Raw genomic sequence first — 24,027 nt, 5'->3', positions numbered from 1 at the left:
AGGAATATTCTTTTTGGAATAGATTCTCCTTAAAAGTGAATTTTTTTTTTGATTTGAGGAAGGAAGTTATGCAAATTGGGTGACAGGATTAATGTTACTTTATGAATTTTTAAGAGAGGTGTGGCAATTGCATTATAAGATCATACATAGACAGCTAAGAAATTCTTTAAAGGTAATTTAGTTCAATCTTATTACAACATGGACAAGAATTCAAAGTCGAGAGAGATTAAATTACTGATCCATATCTCTCAAATAAAAAGTTTTAATTGTTTTGTCTTAAAAGAAGAAAAGAATGGGGTGAAAGAGAAAATATATTAGAACAGAAAGGAGGAACAAATGGACAGAAGTTCCTTTTACATAACATGGGTTCATAAAATGAAGAGTATATCAAAGTGAAAGAAGGGTTTGACATAAATGGAAACTCATGTTGATGACTTCTCTGTACAAATTTGAACACATACATGTGTGCACATACACAGAGAGTATGATATAGAGATGCATTTTACTTAAAAGGTAATGAAAATACTGCATAAGGGGAAGTTAGAGTGGAAGCATTAATTAAAGACTAGGATAAGCCAAACAAACTACAGTTTGTGATGTTGAAGAAAGAAGTGAGCACTTTAAAAAATGAAAAAACTAAGTGTGAAACTATTATTATTATTATTATAAGATGAATAAAAATGGAACAATAAAGGAAGAAAAAAGTAATTTCATTTGGAGATCACTTCTGTAAACATGATTTATCAGCACTATAATCTTAATTATAGAGAAGGATGAGAGGGAATGAAATAAAAAAATTCAAGAAAAAAGAATAGGATAAAATATGCAGGTAAATATAAATACCACATAAATAAAAGGGATAAACTCACTCATAAAACAGGAGAAAAGTAGAATTCATTGGAGAATCAAACCCAAAACTATATTGAATAAATATCAAAATATATGAAAAACAGCCTTTACCAATAAAAATTTTTGAAAATAAAACAATATTTTTATCATTACATGGAAAGTAGAATAGGCCATAGCTAAAATGATAAAAGTTTAGTGTCTTTTCCAATAAATCAAAAATTCCTATATTGCCCATTGTTACCACTATTGTTTCTAGAAAGTCTAGTTATGTGACAAGATAAAAATTAAATGAAATGAATAAAGCACAGGAAAAGTTGAAACAAATTCATCACTTTCTGCAGATGACAGAATTACATAATTAGAAAACTCAAAAACTCAAAATATTTTAAATAATGAATAAATTCATCAATATTGCCTAATTAAAAATAAATCTATACAATAAACATTTCTGCATAGTATCAACAGAAAAAGCAGTAAAAGAAAGAACAATTTTATTCAAAATCATCAACTATAAAAATAATGTGTCTACTAAATGATACAAATTAAGCATATGAACACATTTATATACAAAGCTTTACAGAATTAAAACATAAATAAATAATTAAAGATTTAATACATCATTGATAAATTTTCCCAATATAATAAAATAACATTAATTTTAATAGTGACTTTCTGAAGAGGAATGAATTTGATGGAAAAGATAAGGTAAGCTTTGATCAAGATAAAATTGAGATTCCTATCGGACATGCAATCCAAGATGATTGAAAGGCAGTTGGTAATGACTGACTGGAACTTTGATTAGATGTATAATTAGATATGGAAATTTTCTTCCCATAGCTGGTAATTAAACATATGGGAACTAAAAAAAAATCACTAAGAGGTAGTATATAGAGAGTAAAGTAGAGAACCTAGAAAAGATTAATGAGTGCAGTAATATTTATTGGGCATTGAGAGGAACAGTTATGCTGGTAAGAATAAAGTTAGAAGAGTAAAGACACAAAACTGTAGAGAGCAAATATAATTTAAGGAGGAATGGTGATCAAGGTGGAGGGTATCTCACAATCTTCCCAATGATTCTATAAGATAAATAAAATGATTATGTGCATTTTGTGTCCTTTGAGAGAACAATGTATGGCCTTCATTTTCAAAGAAGATCACAATATCAGGGAGATGATGCAATGACAGGCATGGAAACTGGATTTGAATGAGGCGATGCTATGCTATTACCAGCCTCATTTTCTCCTCCAGAGCCATCTGGGTCCAGTAGCCAGATATGATGACTGGATGAATCAAGATGACTGGAGATGCCCTGGGATGTCTTTTGTAGTCTGTGACCCCTAGAAGTTTGAGATCAGAAACTTTGTTCCTTGAGATGTAACTGGTTGTGAAAGAGAGGCCTGTTTCATTTCCTTGTATTGTTCTAAATGATTGGTTGAAATTACTAGTTATCATAGTTTGTCTGCAAGAAGACCGAAATGAATTGTTTTAAGCAAATTGTGCTTAAGATTTACAGGTAGAAAAAACTGAAGTGCTTCAGGATCAAAGACATTAGATTCACCAAGCTAACATTTGCAGCATTTATTTGTAGGTACAGAGGACAGAGAACTGGTTTATATGCATTTGGTGAATCTATGACAGACAGGTTTAAGTGACTTGCCTGGTCTCTCCTAGCTAAGAAGGATATGCATCTGGATTTGAAATGAGATTTTCTTCTCTCTGAGCTTAGAATTCTTTCCACTGTTCCACCTATTTTAATAGTGAACCCACTGGCTACTTGAGTTTGGGTCTGTCTATGAAGAATCATTATTCAGATTCAGGAAAGCAAGAGTAGAAATAAAACAAAAATTTATTTTAAAGTTTTCAAGACATAGAAAGGGAGAGAGAGAGAGAGAGAGAGAGAGAGAGAGAGAGAGAGAGAGAGAGAGAGAGAGAGAGAGAAAAGCATCCAAGCAGCATTTCCTGGGCCATGGTAAGAAGATTGTGGCCCTGAGCTGCAGTCCAACCCAAATTTTTATATTTTGTTTCTCATTCAGAGGGCAAAAAGTGATCTCCCTTTCTCTTACTGGACCAGGAATTAGGTAGAGAGTAAAGCCTAAGGAGATCAGGATAGGAATTTTACTTTAAACAATGAATCAATGGTAATAGGGATCTCCACCCAATTTGAGCAGATTACAAATTGTTTCTGTTACAATCATAATTCTCTACTTTAGTCAATTTACATCTCAATAGTAGATGGTACTCAATGTGCATCTCCATCCAATTTCTGTTACATCCAAAATTCTCTTCAACTTTCCCCTGCATCCGTAATATTAGTGGTTGCAGCAGGATAAAAAAAAGTCCAAGATTCAAAGAATGCAGTTTGATTTAGCAAATAAGACATCATTAATGACTTTAGGAGAGCAGTTTAGTCAAATGATGAAGCTGCAAATAAGATTTTTTTTTAATTTATTTTTTATTCTCACTTTGTACGAATGTTTTTCTTTACATTAATAAAATATACTTGTTTACAAGTAAACAAAATACCCCTCCCCCCATGAATATAGATTGACTTGCTTGGGCAAAAAAGTAAAGGGGGGAGAAAAAAAATTAAAATTAAAAAAAATAATAAAAATAAAAATAAAAATAAAAATAAAAAAATAATAGTAATAAATAGTAATAAAATAATAGTAATAATTGTAGGTATGGTGCAATGGACGAAGCACCAGCCCTGGAGCCACGAGCACCCGAGTCCATATCCAGCCTCGTAAACCCAATAATCACCCAGCCATGTGACATGCAAGCCACCCGATCCCTACTGCCCTGCAAAAACCAAAAAGAAGGAAAAAAAAAAGACCCAAAATAAAATAAAATAGTAATAATAGTAGGGGTGGCTGGGTGGCAGACAGAGCATTGGCCCCTGAGCCAGGAGCACCTGGGTCTGAATCCAGCCTGAGACAACCAATGATCACCCTGCTTTGTGGCCCCAGGCAGGCCACCCAGCCCCACTTACCCTGCATCCTCCCCCAAATAATAATAACAAAAAATGTGTTTCAGTCTTTGTTCCAACACCATCAACACTGTCATGAGTGGATCACATTCCCCATGATAAATTCATCACAAAAGTTACTTCCATATTTTTCCAACATTGCCATTGCTGATCACAACTCCCTCCCTTCTTATCCCTCCACTACTATGCACTATATTTTCTCTCTCCTTTCACTCCGACCCTGACCCTTCGGTAGGGCCGCTGAGTGGTGCAGCAGACAGATCCCTGGTCCTGGGGCCAAGAAGCTCTGAGCCCCCATTCCAACCCCTAGGCCCAGAATCCACCTGGGTCCATGGTCCTGGGCAGGCCATCCAATCCCAGCCCCTTGCAAGAAGTAAAAAAAGAAAATGTGTTATATCTGACCACTGTCCCCCCATGGCCCATCCTCTCCTCCTTCATTCACATCCCCACCCCCTCCCCCTGCTCCCCCCTCCCTCTGTCTATACCCCATTGAGTGTATTTGCTGTTTCCTCTCCTAGCCATCTCTGATGAGAGCAAAGGCTCCCTCATTCCCCCTTGCCTCCCCCCCTCCATATCATTGCAATAGCTCATTGTAATAAAAAAAATTATTATGTGAAATAGCTTGGACCATTCCCCCTCTCCTTTTTCTTTCTCCCATTCCATTTCCCTTTTTTTCTTATTGACTCCATTTTTACACCATATTTTATCTTCGAATTCAGCTTTCTCCTGTGCCTCAACTACAAAAGCTCCCTCTACCTGCTCTATTAATTGAGATGGTTCATATGAATATTATCAGTATCATTTTTCTATACATGCAGTTCATCCTCACCAAGTCCCTCACACCTCCCCCCTCTCCTCCAATCTCCATGCTTGACCCGAGTCCTGTATCTGAAGATCAAACCTTCCGTTCAGCTCTGGCCATTCCAAAAGGAACATTTGAAATTCCCCTGGTTCATTGAAAGTCCATCTTTTTCCCTGGAAGAGGACATTCAGCCTTGCTGGGTAGTTCATTCTTGACTGCATTCTAATCTCTTTTGCCTTCTGGCATATTGCACTCCAAGCCCTAGGAGCTTCTAATGTAGCTGCTGCTAAGTCCTGTGTGATGCTGACTGCAGCTCCACGATATTTGAACTGTGTCCTTCTGGCTGCTTGCAATATTTTCTCCCTGACTTGGGAGTTCTGGAACTTGGCTATAATATTCCTGGGGGTTGGTTTCTTGGGATCTCCTTCTTGGGGGGATCAGTGGACTCTCTCCATTTCCATCTTGCCCCCCGCTTCCAGAATATCAGGGCAACTTTCCTATAGTAATTCTTTGAAAATGATGCCAAGGCTCTTTTCCTCATCATGCCTTTCAGGTATTCCAATAATTTTCAAATTATCTTTCCAAAATCTGTTTTCCATATCAGTTGTCCTTTCAATGAGATATTTCACATTTTCTTCTAATTTTTCATTTTTTTGGTTTTGAAGTACTGATTCCTGATTTCTGATAAATTCATCAATCTCCCTGAATTCCATTCCCTGTCTGAAGGATTTGTTCTCCTCAGAGATCCCTCCCATCTCTTTTTCCATCTGGCCAATTTTGCTTTTTTAAAGCATTCTTCTCCTCAATAACTTTTTGAACTGTTCTATCCATTTGACCTAAGCTGTTTTTTAGCAAGCTATTTTCTTCAGCATTTTTTTGGATTTCCTTGACTAAGCTGCTGACTTCATTTTCATGTTTTTCCTGCATCTCTCTCCTCTCTTTTCCCAGTTCTTCTTCCAACTCCCTCATTTGATCCTCAAAGTCTTTCTTGAGCTCTATCATAGCCTGAGCCCAATTTCTGTTTTTCTTGGAGTCTTCAGCTGCAGGAGCCCATACTTCCTCATCTTCAGACTGAGCACTTTGATCCTTCTTGGGCTCATTTGCAAAATATCTCTCAATGGTTTTCCTCTTGTCTTTGCTTGCTCATTTTCCCAGCCCAAGCCTGTTTTTTGGGGGTGCTTCCTGAGTTCTTGGGACACTCCCACAAGGGTCCCAGTGCGTGAGGTTCTGTCCTCCCTCCTGGTCTGTGAATGACCACAAGTGCCCCTCGGCCACAGGGCTGAGGTGGGGGAGGCCCTGCTGTTCTATGGGGGGGCCTAGACTGCGATCAGGATCTGAATGTGGTCAGAGCTCCAGAGTCCTGTTCCAGGGACAGAGGACAGAGCTCTGCAGTCTCTCTTCACTCCCCTCCCTCAGCTCAATGGGCTCATGCCCTGGGGGCTCCTGCTTAGGGCTCCACCTGCTTCTGTTTCCAGGTCTAGGCTACCAAAAGACCAGGCTGCTGGCTGTGTGCCCTGAGGGCTGAGCACCAAGTCCTTGCTCTGGCAGAGGTCCCCCACTGTTCCCCCACTTTGTGCAGGTGTTCCCCGGGGTGCAGCCCAGGAGACTCCCCCACTGCTGCGAGCCGCTACCCTCTGGTGGGCCGCCTCTCCGGGCCCAGGGAGCAGAGCCCCTCTGCTCCCCTCCACGTTACCCCGAGCAGGAGAACTGCCCCACTGGGTCCCCCCATGGGCTCTGTCTCCCGAAAGTTTAGTTAGAGTCCCTAGTTCATGAGTCCCCACCAGAGAGCTCCCAAGACTCAATCCCTCCATGTCGCCATCCTGGCTCCGCCCCCCTGGAAATAAGATTTTACTGGGAATGAAAGCAAGAGAGGTTAATTTATTAAATTAAATTAAATTAAATATTATACCAACCAGGCAACCAAAGGATTGTTTTATAGAATTATAAAAAAAAATAAAAAGAATAGCAAATTACATCTGGATAACAGGTCAAGGATATTAAGGGAGTCATTGAAAAATAAAAATGTGAAGGGAGGCAGTCCAGTAGTAAGTAACATATTTCAGATTATATTACAAAGTGGTGACAAACAAAACAATCTTTTACTTATTAAGAAATAGTGGTGAATAAGAGGAATAAAATTAATTACACTAAATATAATAATAAATAAACACAGCAATATAGTATTTAAAAAACTCAAAGACTCAAGTTATTGGAGAGAGAACTCTCCATCTGAGAAAAAAAAAATTTGGTAAAACTGAGAAAAATTTTGGTAGAAACTTATCATTACATTGTATACCAAAAAAAGGTTAAAATGAATAAATGATTTAGATGTTGAGGTGAATATCATTCTTTTTGGAAATAAAGCAATTTTTTTAAAAGGTTACAGCACACAGGAAGGGATAGGTAGAGAGAAAGAGAAAGAGATAAAAGAACAGCCAAGCAGTGTTAGCTGGGCCACACATCGGAGAAGACTGGTGACTTTGAACTGGAGTCCAACCCAGGTTTTTATGTCTTGCCTCTCATCCAAAGGGCAAAAAAGTGAGCTCCCTTCCCCTCTACTGGATCTGGAATTAGGTCGAGGGTAAAGCCTAAAGAAATCAGGATAAAAATTTTACATTAAACAAAGAATGAGTGGTAATGGGGATCTCCTCCCAATTTGAGCAGATTATAAATTTTTTCTGTTACAATCATAATTCTCTACTTCTAGTCAATTTGCATCTCAAGAGTAGGTGGTAGTAAATTTACATCGCCACCCAATTTCTACATTCATAATTCTCTTAATCCTTCCCCTGTATCATCCCCCCCCCAAAAAATTATTTGGGACCCAGATTCCTCTGGGCCGTTCAGAGTCCATTTGGAGATAAATGCATTACAGTGAGGATGTCATTGAGGCAGGGTCTAGAGAATGATCAGCTGGTAAAACTAGCTGGCATCCTGCAGAGGTGGTCTTGGAGCTATACAGCTAAAAGAAATAAAACTCAAGGGGGAAAAAATTGAGCTAGAAAAAACAGATATTGCAACAGAGAAGGCTATTAAACAGAGATCCAATAATTAGGAAAAAAAAATAGGTCTATAAGGGGTTAAGAATTTTAAGTCAGTATCAAAATAAGAAAATGGGTTCCCATATAAAAGTACATGTATCCAAAAAAAATTTGCAACAAATTTTTTTTATTTGAGCTTTAACCATGTTTAGAATGAATAAAAATTCTATTTGAAGAATGGATGTCTCCTTTAAAGCAATTAAAAAATATTCCAATAGGCATTACACTGATATAAATAGCCATAATGCTATTTCTTTTCCTTAAGGGAACTTGTGGTAAAAGGTCACATCCTATGTTAAAAGGCCAAGACAAAAAATACTTACCAATTATTTCAAATTTTAAAAGATAGAATTCCAATGGCTCTCTCTCATACTTAATTATGATGTACCTGCAATGATCATAATAATGTACTATTACAGAGCAGAGAGGGACATGAGGGCATGTTCCCCTATGAAGTCATATAGACAATCCTTTTCAATGAGCCAGGTGAGAGATTACTATAAAAGAATCCTACCCCATTTGAGACTAAGGCCATTATTTCAAAGGCCACTTACTCCATCTGCAGAATTTAACATCAAACCCTAGAGGGTTAAATGGCTCATTAGCATATTGTCTTTCTATTTTAACATACCTGATATAAGGCAGATCAATTATAAATCTGTTGTAATATAGTGATTACCTATAACAGGAAGTTCAGGTGGCTTGAGCACTAAGGAGAACCAAGAGTATGCCAGGCTGTAATTTGATATAAGAGATTCAGGAGAAAATTATATTTCAATTGTTGATGTAGAGGGTGATAGCATTAATAAATTGGGGGTGCATAGAAAAAATGTTCCTATCAAGCTTATAGATAAGACAAAAGTTTATGATCAAATGAGAAAAGTTTATGATCAAATGTTTTGCTTCACTCTCTCCTCAAATTACCTTCTACTTATCCATAGGTGTATAGGTACAGGTTGTATTAACCAGTAGAGTACAAGATGGAACGGGGTCCAATTGAGAAGAAATCTTGTTTTTCTCTTCACTATCCCAGAACTTCCACACAAGTCCATGAACATTAATAAACACTGAGATAAAAATAAAAAGTAATAATTCAGGATACAGTGGATCACTTTGGTGTCTTCATTGTATGACTACAGTCAGTCTCTTTTTCAGCTGCCTACATGGTCATTTGAACAAATAATTCTCATCTACATTCCACCAGGAAGTCTTCACATTCCTGAGTAGATATGCCTCTTGCCCAACTACCACCACCCCAACTCACCAATAAGTTTGTGACTCCTCAGTTACCATCAAATTGGTTTAGTTTATTTGATGAAATGGTTCACCAAGGTGAGACAACTGTGCATATTACAACTATTTTTTTTTTAGATTTTTGCAAGGTAAATGGGATTAAGTGGCTTGCCCAAGGCCACACACCTATTATTAAATGGCTGAGGTTGGATTTGCACTCAGGTACTCCTGACTCCAGGGCTGGCGCTCTATCCACTGCACCACCTAGCCACCCCTTTATTACAACTATTTTGTGCCACAGGTAAGAGTTGAGGGACAAATGGTAAATTCTGATTTATATGATTGTGATGGGTATATGATTGTGATGGTATATTTATGCTATAAGAAATCAAGGAAAGATAGTTTCAGGAAAACCTGACATGATACATGAATTAATGCAAAACTAAGTGAGCAAAAGTAGACGAACATTGTACACCTCAATAGTAATAATTTAATGATAATAAACTGTGAATGGATTAGTTATTTTCAGCAATACAATTGTCCAAGACAAATAAAATGTGCACATAATGAAAAATGCTATTAACCTCCAGAGGGAGAACTGATGAACTCTTGTGTCCAGAATAAAGCTTATTTGTTCATTTTAGTTTTGAGTTCCGAATAAAGGTTTTTTTTTCTGCTTTGTCATATTTTTTTTTCTTTTTGAACATAATATGGCAAGGTTTTACAGGCCTTTATGCATAACTACCATGAGTGATATTGTATTGCTTTCTTTCTCAATGGCTTAAGAAGGCAGAGTAGAATAGAGGAATTTTGGACCTATAAATTTTAAGTAATAACAGTTAAAATAAATAAAATATAAAATTTATAATATTTATAAAAATATTATATTTATAAAATATAATATTTTATTATGACAACATACATTTATTAGAATATATTTATAAATATATAAAAAGATAAAAATTATAAAGATTATGATGATGATTTTAAAAGAGGGAAGAAATGAATTAAGGCTCATAATACATCCAACTTTTCCTATGGCTTTATTTGTTTAGGGGAGGTGAGCTGGAGATGATATGATCAAGGGAGGGGTTTTTTAGGATTTAAATTTGATTAAAGCATAACTTGACCTAGAGATGGCACTGATAGGTGTATAAAGATATCAATGAAAGAAAAAAAAATTCCAAAATATTCATAGCATTTATTTTGTGTGACAGAAAAAAGAAAGAGAAACAAAATATCATTGATTGAGAAATGTCTAAACAAAATGGCATTTTGTATGTAGCACAATTTAATGGAACACTGCTATTATAAGAAAGTATAAATTTGAAAAATTTAGACCATCATAGGAATTCTAGGAACTCAGAAAACCATATACACAAAGAGTATAATGTGGTAAGTGGAAAGAAAAATAAACATAATTGAATGTTGTATAATTTTAATGAACATTCTTCAATTCAGAACCAAGGAGTATGAAATATGACTTTGTGGTTTCAGATATCATCATTATGCCACTTAGTTTTGCTAATTTGATGAGAGTAAATGAGATAATATTGATAAGTTACTTTAAAATCCTTAAAATCATATATATATATGATATCATATTAGATATTATAGTTTCCTTCATTAAAAGAAACCATTCTAGATATGAGAAGGGAAGGAAGAAATTTAGAAATGAAATGTAATATATAAAAACAAAAAGTATTTGTTAAAATGAACAAAAGCTAGAAGAAACAACAAATAACAAGGGTTGAATACCAAAGACCAACATAAAAATATTTACAGTCAGCTGTGCTATTTTTTAACATATTATGAGACTGGTGAGGAAAAACTGTGATCCATATTTAACTGTATTGTGGGAAAAGAGGAGAATTAAATCAATCATAAGAGGGTTTTTAAGATGAACGGGAAAATCTTAACTAATGTCAAAAAATACAAAAAGTTTCAATTTCTATTTTTTTTCTGTTTTCTCTGCACAAAGGAATAACCTTTGGCCATTAAAGGACAAAACACAAGTGGAAGTAGAAAAATAGGATGGGCAAGAAGGCAATAAGAATGTCTGTATCTTCCCAGGGTGAAATCAATTATCTTAGACTCAGAGGAACTACCAATTTTTAAGGTCTTGTTTTATCAGGACTGCATATCATTAAATTATACTTAGTAGATTTTTTTCTTCAGTTTGTCCCCATATGAACCAGCAAAAAAAGGCAGTGGCCATCAAATAACAAATCTAAGGCATAATGTATATATGTCCTGAAAACAAACATGATATAGTTCTTGATATATATTGTTTGTAAAATATGTACATATATTTGTATGTATGTGTGTGTATTTATGTCTCACAGTACTTATGAGGGATTCACTACCAGTCAAATCTCATATATACTGCAGGTGATACATATTAAATGTCTTCTCTCTTGTTGAAACATGTTATTTTCATCATTCTTCTGAATAAATAAAAAAGCTACTCTGTCCTTGAAGGACTCAGCCTATTCTGTGCGGGGAAGGGGAAGGATCAAAAACTATTACATAATCTCAAAGAATTTGTCCTTGCATGTGGGTTTGTAGTGTGTGTGTGTGGGGTTATATTTTTTTCCTATCAGTTTGCAATTTTCTCTACTTCTTTAGATTCATTTTCCTCTTTGATTTCTTCTTCAAGTATTTCTTTTACCACCCCCATCACCCCCCCCCCCCCCCCAGGAGTCAATCATTTTTCTCTCCTGAACTTCATAATAAAGAAGTCCTTATCCTGGCTCTGGAAGGCAGTATCTAAATGACTGTAGGGCTTTGAACAAGTCATTTAATCTCTCTGAACCTGAATTTCAATATCTGTAAGGTGAATGTATCTTGCAGCCTTAAATCCAATCTTTACTTATGGAATTCCTACTCATCACACACGCCTCTCCTCCTCAAATACTAATTCATCTATGAAACTTGTCCAATTTTCATTCCCTTTGAATCTTTCTCCCTTGATCCTAGCACAGCATTTGGTTTTGTAATTATTTAATGTATATTGTCTATTTTAACTATTTGTGTTTGTGTCTATTCAATCAAAAGCTTTGAAGACTGAAGTGGATAAGGGTTCCATGTGGATTTAGTTAAACATGGGTTGCCAGAGATAGGCAAGTAGCATTCCAAAGGGATGGGCATTGATTTACATTGCTCTCAGCCAATAGAAAGGGAGTCAGATTTACATCAGTAACCAGAACATCTCCATTAGTCCTGCTTCCTGTAAATCAAATGACTCTGAAAAAGGTAATTGAGAAGAATGCTTTGCATAGCATACTCCTCACTAATAACAATTGTGCTATTCAAGTTTCCAATCATTTGATTGATTGGTATAGTTCCTTTTTCATACAAAAGGATTACTAGCAGTAGTAATCTTCATAAGAAGAGCTTTAAGTCACTTCTGTATGATGTTTGTACCACAACATTCACCTCACCTCCTCCCAAGGTTAATATAGCAATCAACTTATATGATTTTTAATTGAAGATTTGTAGTTGCAGATACTTAATGGTGTGGCAAGCAGTTATGGATTCTTTTTTTTACAAATACAGTTGAAAAGAATTTCTTTCCCTGATCCTCACCTTTCTCTAGATTCATGCTTCTTCTAAACACAACTTCTAGAACTAGATTCTGCTTTCTGACTCCTACATAGATTAAGTGTACAAGTTAAAATGGTAAAGTAATTTACCATCTTAGTTTTACACTATTTTCCCATATAATTTGTCAGAAAGCTACTGAAATCTAACATAGAGATCACCAGGAGATAGTTTCATCTTTATAATATTGTTAAACTGTCTCTGTCCTGAGATCCTGAATTTCAAAGGTCCATTTCCATAAGGAATGTGAATACACAGACATCAAGAGGACACTAATTCTAAGATTATCATTTCAGAGGTCATCATTTCTAATTTTAAAAAGGACTGTAGTCTTTATTCCATAAGAAAACAGCCAAACCAAAAATTCTACAACAAAATGAATTATTTTTATCTTATCTTGAAAAGAGGTCTCTTGGTTTAAATGCTATAATTTAATGAAATATATTACTGTCTAACTACTAGGGCTTGATCTGAATACTGCTGGAATTCTGTCTGTCTCTCTTCTTAACTGGAATTTAGTGATAAATTCATAACATTTTTCTACCTCTACTAGCTTGATTTTTCATGCTGCTCCCAAGAAATTTTCTGTTGAACTAGTATATCAGATTATGCCTCTACTTGAAAACCCTCAGTGATTTACTGCCTTATTTAATAAAATGTCAAAGAATTGATAAAAGGATGAATTATGATCCAATTTTTTACACTGATTGTGGGAGAAGTTGCCTATCTTAACTGATTATATGCATCCATTTAGTGAAGTTTTACCTTCTCAGTTATCTCAGACAGAATTAATGAATGAATGAATAATGACGTGATTATAATGATGTCAATAACATAGTTATGTAAGGCTTTGAGGTTTACATATTACTAAACATTAATTATACAATTATAGGTGTCAAAGTGGTCTTCCTAAAGTCTAGGGGCAATCAGGTGACATCTTGCAACTCCTTCATCATATTACCTACAAAATCAGATGTAAAATCTTAGTATTCAAAGACTTGTATAACCTTACTAGTCTTTTAACATTTTGTTCATTTCCGTGCAATTTATATTTCAATGACACTGGTCTTGATAGATCTTCCTCTAAGGTATGATGCTCCATATCCCAAATCCAAGTGTTTTCACTGACTGTTCCTTATTCCTGAAGTTCTCTTCCTTCTTATTACTAAATATTTTAAGTAAAAAAAAAATCCTATTCTACTTTTGAAATCCTATAATGATTTTCAGTAAAACCAATAAAGTAAAGTACTTCCCTTTGTGGTTTAATAAAGGACATTTCATTATTGAGGGGAGATAGCCTAAGTTGTATCCTCTTTTTTTTGCAAGGCAATGGGGTTAAGTGGCTTGCCCAAGGCCACACGGCTAGGTAATTATTAAGTGTCTGAGACCAGATTTGAACCCAGGTACTCCTGACTCCAGGGCCGGTGCACTATCTATTGTGCCACCTAACCGCCCCAATGCAGTCACATTCTCTTTTCAAATAATCTAGCAGTAATTTACTGAAGAGAAGAGGCAGCATAACTAGTCTAAAATTCATACTTTAAATTTAACTTTTTTAAATTAAACTTTTTTTCCCTATAGATGAACTATATCTCAGCCACATTTTTCATCAGAAGTCTGTGTCAGACTTTGCATATCTTTCTTCTTTAATTGTCCTCACTTATGTTTGGACCTAAATTTTCTTTGACTTTTAAGCATTCAAAGTCCACTTAAATGTGTAGATATGCAACTAGTCTGAAACTTGAAGTATCAGAAAAGTATCAGAGGGAATTGCCAGGTCATCATATATTTTGTATTTCAAATTATGATTGGTTCATGGAGGAGAGCAATTTATCAAAAACTAAATTAAATAGTCATTAAAGTATGGGGCAGCTAGGTGGCACAACAGATAGTGCACCGGCCCTGGAGTCAGTCGTACCTGGGTTCAAATCTAGACTCAGACACTTAATAATTGCCTAGCCGTGTGGCCTTGGGCAAGTCACTTAACCTCATTGCCTTGAAAAAATAAAAATAAATTTAAAAAGTAGTTATTAATGTATTTATCATGTTTTCAATACACACAGATAGAAAAAGAACCAGAAATAAGAACAGCTAACTGACCCCATCAGTCTACAAAAGTATTCTTCAAAATATCTGTCCTTATGGATGTTACACTTCCCAATCCTCCATTAAAATGCAAATACTAGAGGGAAGATTAAAACCCATAGGCCTTTAGGGAGGCAGTGTATACATAATGAATATATCAGTGGTTTCCAGTCAGAGAACCCAGATTCAAATTATATCTCTACCATTTACTCTCTTTAGATCCATAAGCAAGACATTCAACCTTTACAACCTACTTTTTCTATCCTATAAACTAAAGGAGGAAATAAATATCCTATAAAAGTTCATTCTAGCACTAAATCTAGATTCTTATAAACATCAGGCCTTAAAATACTACCTGTTGGAATGATGTTTACATTAGGAAACTATGTAGTGAAGACTAATCATTTTGGTCATCAGATATAGTATATATATATATATATATATATATATATATATATATATACATATATATATGTATATATATATATATATATATATATATATATATATACCATAAGAAAGAACTTTTTACAATAACCAAAATAATACAAAGATAAAAGATTTCAGAATTGGAATGATTTCTGTGAACAATCATGAATTCAGATGATTGTTATTGAAACATGTTTTTCACATCTCTGGAAAGAGGCAAGCTATAAGAATGGAATTAGGTATACTATTTCAAATGTAATCAGTATGCTGATTTAGTTTTTCTTTTTGTAATTTTAGAGAGGTTTTATTTATTTTGAGTTTTATAATTTTTCCCCCAATCTAGCTCCCCCCCCCCAACGAAGGCAGTTTGTTAGTCTTTACATCTTTCCTATAAGTATGCATTGATCTAAGGTGAATGTGATGATAGAGAAATCAAATTCTTAAAGAAGAAACACATAGTATGAGATATAGTAGAATAACATAATAAGACTTTTTTTTAAATTAAAGATACATAGAAAATCTTTGATCTTTGTTCAAACTCCACAATTCTTTCTTAGGATACAGATAACATTCTCCATCACAGATATCCCAGAATTGTTCCTGATTGTTGCCCTGTTGGTATGAGCATATCCATTAAGATTGATCATCATTCCCACATTGCTGTTAGGGTGTACAATGTTCTTCTGGTTCAGCTCATCTCACTCAGCATCAATTCATGCATGATCTACTTTGTTTTATTATATTTTGTAAGGGAAGATTCAACAAGGAGGTTAGACAAAAACTATTAGTAAATAACAATAATGTATAAAAATAATAAAATATCAGGGGCAGCTAGGTGGTGCAGTGGATAGAGCCCCAGCCTGGAATCAGGAGGACCTGAGTTCAAATCCAGCCTCCGATACTTAATAATAATTGCCTAGCTGTGTGACCTTGGGTAAGTCACTCTCAACCTCATTGCCTTAAATAAATAAATTGTTTTTTTAAAAAGAATAAAATATCTTTTTAAAGGAAAAAATGTAAACAGTATTCTGCATTTTTTTTGAAGAGGGAAAGGAAGAGGAGGAGCCATAACAGTTTTGAGGTTTCAGACCTTTCACAGAATCCTAATAAATATCTCATGTCTCTTCAAAAAAAAAAAACAACCCAAAGATATACAATCTTGTATATTTATGAATATACGAATCCTGTATATTTACTCCTAATGGTATATATAACAGCACCCATTTACAAAATGAGTTTAAAAAATGTGTATTGGAGTGGGAGTGGGAAGCAGTGAGTAGTTATTGTTATATACTAAAACCTGATATATCTTTTGACCAGGTTTTACAGTGGTTTGTCACCTGCCCCCATGGGAACATATCTATATTTTTTTCATAATAGACTACAATAGTAAAATATGTTTCAGGTTGCATCAATTTTTAAGTAGGAAATCTCTTGAGTAAAGTGAATCACTCCTTTCTGTGAATATTAACTAACAGGCCCCTGGCAGCTCTGTGTGGTTGTGAATGTTCCTAGTTACATAGCAATCTTATTTCATTGTCTGCTATGGGGTAGAAAGTAAATGTGTACTTTCACAGATAAATAATATAGTCGCAGTGTTTAAAGGTTGAAATTAAATATCTGCAGGATTTTAATAAAAATGTAATATGATGTTTTATTATTTATTTCTCCAATAGGGACTGAATAAAAGCTAGATATTGCATTATGACTGTTGAATATATAATAGCATGGGATTTTCCGGATAATATTTAGTCATTAGAGGATTACAAATTGCATACCTGTATTTGACATGAGGTCAATGTGAGATAAAAGGAATTGAGGTTCAAAGAAGTTAAATGACTTGACCAATGCCGTAGAGACAAAACAGCTGGAATTGGAGCTCATAATGATACAAGAACAAGAATAAATTCAAATACTGAAAATATAATATAGAAAAATAACTTTTTATTGAGGTTTGTTTTTTATGGTTTTGCAAGGCACTGAGGTTAACTGGCTTGTCCAAGGCCACACAGCTAGGTAATTGTTAAATGTCTGAGGCCGGATTTGAACTCAGGTACTCGTAGACTCCATGGCCGGTGCTCTATACTCTACACCACCTAGGCACCCCTAAAAATCCTTTTTAAAGAAAATTAAATCATCCTCAAACTAAATAATGAGTGGCTAACATTCTAATTGGATAAAGACATCCTTCCCCCCCACCCTTGGAACCATAGATAAATTTTAAGGGAGGATTGAGAAAATGTAGTCATTAACATAGAAATGAATTCTTTTTTTCCTAATGCACAGCTGTCCAGGTGTGTTAAAGTGGTTTATATATTTTTAGTATGTATTTATAAATTTTTGCCGTCATAATGGTTACATTCTTTTGAAGGAGATTAGAAAAAATATATACTGATTTAGGAATCCATTTTCTGCATCTGATTGACATGTAGTCAAGGGAATTGTAGATACACTAAAAATGTCTCTCAAGTGCCTAGTTAGCATAGAGAAAATCTGTGAAGTACTCCAGAAGTATGCCATTTTACAGCAGATTGCTTAACATGCTCTGAGGCTGAGCATTCAGGTGAGTTGGATTAATCTGTTAAATGGTGTGAAAAATTAGGTATCTCTAGCTGGGTTAGAACAATGAAGCAAGGCTTATAACATTTCAAGGAACTTCTAATTTCCACATTTTTCAAGATAAAACAAAACAAATATTTCTTTAGTTTGTTTGTTTATTAGTTTTTGGTCTTTACATTATTTTTCAGAAAGGAAAAAAAACAGAACAAATATTCTCTAGAACATAAATAGATACACTTCCTGCATAGGACCAAAGAGCTAGAAAACCCTCAAAATATCATTTGGTTAATTAAACTCTGTCAAAGGTCTTTGTTTTAAATGGAAAATATCAGCATTATCTATCAATTGGACACTAATAACCTGTTAGATCACTTAAATTCATCTATTCACTTAGACTTCATCATTTTAATAGGTAACCATGTTGAAAAGTTTACCCCAGGAGTCTCATTTTATTGAGAAGGCTACAGAATTTTAATAAATTATTTTTAAAAGGGTCACCTAGTAAAATACAATATCAAAGTCAGATTTCTTTCTACTAGGTTTCCTTTCTACTTGGAATATCTGGTCCTAGTTACTAATAATTTTTCCTAAGTGCTAAGCTCTGTTTTGTTTAGTTTTGTTTTTGTTTTTGTCCTTGGAAAAATAAAGGACTCTGAGTACTGTCCTCCTCTAAATTCAGTGTACTGTGGCAGCCCCACCCTAGATGATTGATGTTTTATAGTCCAGTCTCCTGTAACCAAATAACACTCAGTGCAGAAACCATGTAATAGGATTATTTTAAAAGCCTTAAATTGGTAACATGTTGCCATCTTTAATCATCTTTACAGTTGAGAAATGTTCTTATCTAATCCAATTCTTTCTTGTTTCAATTTAATATTTCTTATGGTTCAAATTACTGTCTTTTCAATGTGAGCAAAATGACGATTACAAAAGAAGTCTTTGTTTTAAATGGAAAATATCAGTATTTTCTAACAACTAGACACTAATAACCTGTTAAGACACTTAAATTCATCTATTCACTTAGACCTCATCATTATAATAGATAGCTATCCTGAAAAGGTTACTCCAGGAGTCTCATTTTATTGAGAAGGCTACTGAATTTAATTTTTTTTTTAAAAAGTTCACCAGTAAGATATGATATCAAAATCAGATTTCTTTCTGCCAGTTGTCCTTTCTACATTGAGTATCTGGTCAAGTATTTTATTAGGTTTCTGAAATGCTAACACTTATTATAATGTTGCAAGTAATTTTTGCCTACCCAGCTCTCACTCTCTCATCATAATTTCTTATGTATGTATGTATGTATGACATATTGTGTGTGTGTGTGTGTGTGTGATGTTAATCAAATTTTTACTGAATTTTTTCTAACAAAGTAGGCCAGAGGCAGAGTGCCAGTTACCAAGTGTCTGTTTATAAATTACTTTCTTTGTAAGGAAGAAATTTGAAAATCATGGGATTACTCCATTCTTTTGTCCCACCAAGTTTAGAGATCATTCAGTAAAAAAGCATTTAACACTAAATATATCTTACGATCCTGACATCAAAGGGTGAGAAGAGGAGATACTTTTTCGAGAAATTTTGATTACCCATATTAGAAAAATCTAAAAAATGGGTTATAATACAATACAGAACATAGACATTCACTTTTTTTTCAGTTTAGGCAATTAGGCCTAAGAGAAAGATATAAGAATAAGAATTAATAAACAGAGCAGAGATTGTTATGGCAATCTATAGAATTAAATTCATTTATTTATTTAAAAGTAAGCTATGTTGAAGCCAGGGACATAGTTTGGTTCTATACCTGATTTTGTGAGCTGTGACTCAAACTTCAGGAGCTTTGGAGATTGGCTTGGGTCAGGGGAAAGTTCATGAAAGTGGAGTTGAACTGGTCCTGATAGAAGAACCCTAGCCCAGACATCTTCCCCCAACCACATCCATGCCCATGGATTCCAAGATGAATATTAAAAACTAAACAATGTGTTTATGATCTATGTATTCTATAGGTTCTTCCTACTGAGTGGAATTTTTCATTCAGCAGAGTAGCTCAGCTCAACTCAAAGTCAAGTCTTGAAATGTGGAGTATTCATCACTTCTCTCTGTGGGCCTGGTGTAGTATCTTCAGCTGAATAATCCTTTTAATAAGTACTACATCTTTGATGATCACTACAACCAAAATAATTGTGACTTCAACTTTTGTTCACCGCCTGTTTCTGATATGCAAAAAGAGGTTACTTAGAGTACAGTCAAATATCTTTAAGTTAATATGGAACAAAATACATACTCTTTTCCATATAATAAACTAGGATAACCTTTAACAAAAAATAATAAAAATAAAAGTTAACTATAGTAAAGTAAATTTATTTGATTTAACTTTATTATTATTATCCTTTTTATGCAAATTTTTTTAAAGAATGCTAGCCGGGGTTGGCTAGGTGAACAGTGGATAGAGCACCAGCCCTGGAGTCAGGAGTACCTGAGTTCAAATCCAGACTCAGACACTTAATAAGTACCTAGCTGTGTGACATTGGGCAAGCCACTTAACCCCACTGCCTTGCAAAAAGAAAAAAAAGAAAAGAATGCTAACCAATGACTACTGATTGTTTGAAGAGACTTTGTAAACTAGATTGAACTTTGCATTCAAACTGGAAAATATGCCATCGAACTAATAAAGCAACAAGATAAAGAAATATCAACTTTATAATAAAACTATGCATAAATTTAAGGTCCCCAAAATGGGTCTTATTAATGATATAATAGTATTATTTTTATCTTTCATTATACAAAGATCTTATCCATCTTTCCAATAAAATTATTATATATTTCTATTTGGAAACTGTTTTGTTCAATATAATTTGAAATGTGCAGAAGTGGGAAAAAGGTTTATTAAAAAGTAGCAAAAAATCAATGATAGTAGTCATGATGAAGCCAAAGAAAAATGTTCATTCCATCTTTCATTTTTACCAAGGTCTTTTTCTAAATATGGATATCACCAGCATGTCTCAGGTCCCAGTCTCTTCTCCCTTTTTCAACTTGGAAGATTGCTCTTCCTCTTCTGATGCCTTATCTCATTAGTGAGGTTTTCCTACAAACTGCTTTTTAAGGGATAGCCCAGGCCAGAAGTGCTTCATTCTCTCCCAATTCCAACTCATCAAGGATATGGTTTGTCTTTCACTTAACTTTTCTTTGTGCCTCCTGAATTGCCTGGCTGAACAATTAAAAGATCATCACTTGCAGAAATTAGGTTCTTCCAATAAACTATAAACAAACATGAGAATAGCTTTTTCTTGATTTATCTTTCTATCTGACAAACTTATTAGATTATTCAATTACAAAGGGACAACTATATAGTGGTTTAATACTTGAAACTTTTATATTTTACATGACATGTTCATAGTCATTATAAAACAATATGGAATTCAAGAAAACTCAGATATTAATTCTGACTAAAAGTCTTAAATACTATGTTACCCAGTTTACACTACTCCCCTGAGTCTCTGTTCCTTCATTTGCTTAAATGCAGATATCAACAGCAGTTATCTCAAAGGTTAATTACAATAATCCAAAAGAAAAACACTTATAAAGTAGTCTGTAAGCCTTAAAATACTATATAAATTTGAACTATAGGGATATCTGCCTCTCAAATATCCATTTGGACTTGTGTTTGATCTGTGGTAAAACCTTCCAAAACTGACCCAAATATTTTGCTATCACTTTGTTTCTTGTGTTCTTTGAGAAGCAAGACAAAAACAAAAAGAAAACAAAAAATCAGAAGTATGTTATAACTTTGACTTTTATCATTCCAACATTAAATTTTAGTCCTTTTATATAAAATCAGTTCCTTAATTTTGTAAGTATTAAAGAAATGATCACTGCAATGTAGAAGATGAGGAAATAGAAGTCTGGAAAGGTAAAAAAGCAAGCAAGACAAAAACAAAAGAAAATATTGAAGATGGAGGAAAAGATGGTGCCATCATAGAGAGAACCCAAAAGTCAGTGCTATTTAAGTGAAAAAAATCAGTAATTGACCCCAGAGGTGGGAAAGACTCAGACTGTAGTTCAACATCCATCACAAGCCTACAAAATTCACACATATTGCAGACCTCAAAGAGTTCACAGATTAAGCATCTTCTGGAGAAGATGCTACTTAAGGACAGACAATAAAAAAGGTGGAGACAAAAGTACCTGAGGGAAAGATAAAAAGGAAAGGAAAGCAGCCATAAGTAATGACTGGACTTAGACCCATATGGGTCCGGCATGAAGCTGAGTCCATATTGGTAGTTACAAACCTAGAAATAACTAGTCTCATTGAAAGAGAGAAAGAGAGAGAAAAGCTTAAATCAACATCTGTCCATGGAAGAAACTTCTTAGATTAATATAGATCCGGTCACATGGAGCTGGGAATATATTGCTCCAACAGCATAAACTAGAGCATGTAGTTCCAGCTAAGTGAGAGAGAGTGGGAGCCCTGCCAGGAATCCAGAGGAGAAGAGACTTCTGTCCCAGAGAATCACTGCTTAAATTCATTTCCATTGTGGGTGGGATAAGGGGTGGTGCTTGAGGAGAGGTTTAGTACTTGGTTCCAGGTATGTCACAGGGGTGGTTCCCAAGTAGTGGTTTAGATAGTATTCATTGGGCATGGATGGCTTTCATGGGGCATGGATACTTGCCCAAAGGATGTGACTTTTAAGTCCAGTGTGACAAAAGAATACATCATTCCTCTCTGTCCTAATTCAGTATGATCTCACAACTATCAAGTGCTGAAGATAAGATATCAACGCAAATCTTTTTTATTCGAATTTAACTCTCAATCTTGCTCTATTGCCATCATGTTTCCACTCCATTGTTTGCTGGGTTGAATTTAACTACCATCTAAACATTTTTTTTTATTTACTGGAATTAAATTAGCATGGTACCTTCTTTTTCTCTCCTCTTTTTGCTTCAGTTCTGGGTGGGAAAAGATTCAGACATGCTAAGGAAGGCAACTTAAGTCTAGTCCACAAATAGCAAAAACTGCAGAGAAAAGAAAGTGATGTTTTTTGTTAACAGTAAAACAATGAATAAGTAAAATATTTCAGAGTTGATCGAATGTTCTGATTGAATTCAGAGCAATTTAATATCTCTCCAGTAAATTGCAACCTTTTAGTTAAGACATTTTTGATTGCAAAATTTCTGTATTTACTAATGTAGAAGGGACAAAGTTGTAGTTTAGGTCAAAGCCTGTGACAGAAGTACAGAAACTATCTTACGGAGGTAGAATTCAGAAAGTCAGTAGCAGATTAAGTCCTCTCTTATTAAAGCTGTCTGGGTACATAACACATCTTCTCCGTTGCATTGTTAAGTCTTTGAAGCCAGGAACCATAACATTTTTCTTCAAACTTCCTATAGAAGATAACAAACTGAGTTATAGTTCATTTTTCAAAAATATGTTTCTTAACTAAAATGATCAATAAATGAATTGATAACATTTTTCTTTTTAGGGAAGTACTGTATTTTACTGAAGTGAAGGCATTACTTTAAATCTTTTTCTGTTATAGCCTGATTTTTTAAAAGTGCCCATAAATATTATGAATTTGTAAGAAATTAAACGTTCAAATTTAATTTAATAAGGCTAGATTTAGAAAGATCAAGATATTGAATTGCATACTAAGATGAACTCTATTCATGGGATCATACATTTAGATCCATGTTTTATTTTCAAGAACATCTCAATAATAACTGTTATTTACAAATGAGGAAACTGAAACCTAAGGATATTAAATATATTATCTAAGGTCACATGGATATTAAAGGACAAAATTAAACAAGGTCTTCCAATGCTAAATTGATAATATTATCCAATGAACTAAGCTGCCTCAAGAAATAACTATAGTATATATGTAATGTGAGTAGAATTTCTTACTATCTGAAACAAGTAACAAAAGAAGGATTATTATCTCACTTTTACAGATAATTTTTTTTTAGTTTTTGCAAGGCAATGGGGTTAAGTGGCTTGACCAAGGCCACACAGTTAGGTAATTATTAAGTGTCTGATGCTGGATTTGAACTCAGGTACTCCTGACTCCAGTGCCGGGGCTCTATCCACTGCGGCACCTAGCCGCCCCTTACAGATAATTTCTGAAAGGTCAAGTAGAATACCATGATCATAGAACTAGTCAGTGCCTGATGTAGAATTCAGTTCTACACTGCCTCATTCTAGTATGAGAAATATATATTTAAATCTATTATATTAATATATTAATTATATATTATATATTGTTATAATTTATCATTATATATTATAACAATATATTAATATGTTTTAAACTGTTACATAAGTATCAACAAATATCATTTAAATATTATAATTAATAATGTATATATTAATAACTTGTATATTTTGATCAATATATTGGGAGAATAAGAAATAACAATATCAGTGAAAAAAGGATACATGATCATAG

The sequence above is a fragment of the Macrotis lagotis genome, chromosome 6 (assembly GCF_037893015.1).
Source record: "Macrotis lagotis isolate mMagLag1 chromosome 6, bilby.v1.9.chrom.fasta, whole genome shotgun sequence".
Taxonomy (NCBI): Eukaryota; Metazoa; Chordata; class Mammalia; order Peramelemorphia; family Peramelidae; genus Macrotis; species Macrotis lagotis.
This window is presented reverse-complemented; position numbering follows the sequence as displayed.